The sequence below is a fragment of the Elephantulus edwardii genome, unplaced genomic scaffold, assembly GCF_000299155.1.
Source record: "Elephantulus edwardii isolate Elephantulus edwardi_28Jun2011 unplaced genomic scaffold, EleEdw1.0 scaffold00055, whole genome shotgun sequence".
Taxonomy (NCBI): Eukaryota; Metazoa; Chordata; class Mammalia; order Macroscelidea; family Macroscelididae; genus Elephantulus; species Elephantulus edwardii.
Window position 1 is genome coordinate 16,784,025 of NW_006399805.1, and position 2,512 is coordinate 16,786,536.

The 2,512-nt window shown below is 44.8% G+C and overlaps 1 pseudogene; it reads right to left on the bottom strand.

Moving 5' to 3' along the window:
• Positions 1-1,847: 1,847 nt before the first annotated feature.
• The window catches only part of LOC102854932, a 9,624-nt pseudogene continuing 8,959 nt past the window's right edge, over positions 1,848-2,512 (bottom strand).

Sequence of the window (2,512 nt, forward strand, 5' to 3'; positions counted from 1 at the left end):
ATTAGTGATATTGCTCAATAATTTCCATGCTGTCAGGTCACTGGTTTTTGGAATGGGAATAAATACAGATCTCTTCTAGTCCATTGGCCAAGTAGTTGTCCTCCGGATTTCCTGGCACAACTTGGTGAGCACATGCAGAGCAGCATCTATTTACAGAAATATATCAATTGGTATTCTATCAATTCCTGGGGCTTTATTTTTTGCCATGTCCTTCAGAGCAGCCTGCACTTCCTTCTCCATCACCATTGCCCACAAATTTCGAAACACAAAGGAGAAACAGTTGTAAGAAGAAATTAACAATTAGTACGCAGAATGTGAGAAGCATGAATGTAGGAAAACTAGACCTTGCTAAGAAAGAAATGTCTTTGGTAGTCCCTTGTAAAGATCTGCTGGCAGGTGCTGTGCATCACGACCCTCCAGATACAGTCCATTGCATCATGGATCTGGCTGTAATGTGACTGCAAAAGTAGGCTCAACTGTGGCAGGGATGATGATAGCACAAGACAGGGCAAAGTTCTCATCTTTAGGAAATGTGTCCCTGTGAGTTGCGGTCTATTCAGTGCACCTAACAACAACCTAATGAAAAACATTACTTGGAAATTGATTAGAATATATTTCACACGCCAAAGGGAGAGCTCTGGTGGTTTAATGTTAGGAATTGTGCTGGCAACCCAAAAGTATGTGGCTCAGATCCACCAACTACTCTGAAGGAGAAAGATGAGTAGTCTCCTCCTGTGCCGTTTACTGCCTCTGAAAACCCTCTGGAGAGTCCAGTGTGGGTTGGTTTTGACTCACTGGAATATAACAGAAACAACACACCTGCTAGGTGCCAGGAAAGAGGAACGTTGTCCCTGGGATACACAGCCAGGTTAGCGCCAAGAGAGCTACCATTTGAAAATAGAGCTTTTAAAAATCCATCATGGATTACAAGTTCATGTCAAGACTTTTTAGTGGAGTTAAATCTCAATTTCATTTTGTTCTGCTTACTCACACCAAATGCCTCTTGAGTTCAAGCCATCCTGAAGTTTGGTAATTTGTTGCAGTGGGCAAATAGAACTCTCATACCATGATCAGAGTTCTGGGGTTTATTAGAGAAATCACAGGATGAGGAATGATTCAGGTTATAGCTTTTAGTTGGAACAGTTTCTCAGCTCATTTGCTTACAGGCTCCTCGTAGGTCTTGGCTCCTCAGTTCGTTTCCTGGCCGCTGCCCTGCTCAAAGAAGTGCTCTAAAGCCCTCTCAGCTGCCAGTAAGTGCCCACATTCCATTGGTAAGACTCAGCACTTACTCAGTCAGCAAGCTTTGCTCTGGAGGCACCCTTAGCAGCTAGCATACCTCCAGCACTCAATCTATGGGTAAGTACACTTTGCTTCCTGAGCCAAGAACCTGGCTGCCACCTCAGCCTGCTCTCCTGGTCCTGCCATCGTCGATCCTCTGCTGTTTCTGGTGTTCATGATTTTGGAAGTTTTCAGTGGGTCTGTAGGGTGTGCTCATCTACATCCTCTTCTTGGTGATACTTAGAACCCCCTGCCCCAATGTGGGATGCCTAATTTTAAGACTAGCAGAATCACTGAATGGACCAGTCTCCTTGCTACAGTTCATACACTTCCTTTGTCTGGCCCACTCCCACACATGTGTCATGCATCTTATTTGCATTATCAGCATGTGATATTGAACTGAACAGAAGATTCCAAACAGCACAGGAAGACAAAGCAAAGTAATATAGTGGAATGTGCAAAGAGTCGGACTTGGAAAATCAAAAGGGTTGAACTCACTTAGCATTTCTTTTTTCTTTTTTTTTTTTTTTTAACGAATGAGGCAATTTATTAACCCAACATCATTTGTTCTAATGTTTCTTGTTGGCAGCTGCCACCTGTCCGACTGTTCTGTCCAGATCTCTTTGTCCCTGAGGTCAGTTTGTGGCTCCCATCTTGGTCCTTTTCCACCATTCTGAGCCCCTCCAGGGCTTGGAGGACTCCACAGGCCATGCTTTTGGAGCCTCAGCTGAAGTAGCTGGGCGTTATGCTGTTTCTCTGCTGCCCCCCGCCCCCCAATCTTGGTCGTAGAGCCAACTCCAGCAGCACCACAGAGGTACAGATGCCTTGCTGTGGAAGCAGGTCATGTGTAGAACCAGTTTTCATAGTAGGGAGCAAGCTCTTTATGCTTGGCCAGCTTGACAGTGTCTACCCATTCAGGGACTTTCAGCTTCTGGACTTTTTAAAGAAGGCTGCCGGAGCTCTGATGAACTTCTGCTAGTTCACGTCTTACAGGCATTCTGTGGCCTCCACGCTGCTAGCCAGGGGAAAGGGAGCAAAAGGGTTTCCTCGCTTAGCATTTCTTAAGCTGAAGGAATTAAGGAACACATTCAAGCTGGGAGTTGAAATACTTCAGGATGCTGTGGGCCCAATTTTGAATGACACAGGAAGTGTCAAAAGAAGATGGAAGAAGTACACAGAGTCACTATACCAAAAAGAATTGGCTGACAGAAGAATTTCATGAAACAACATATGA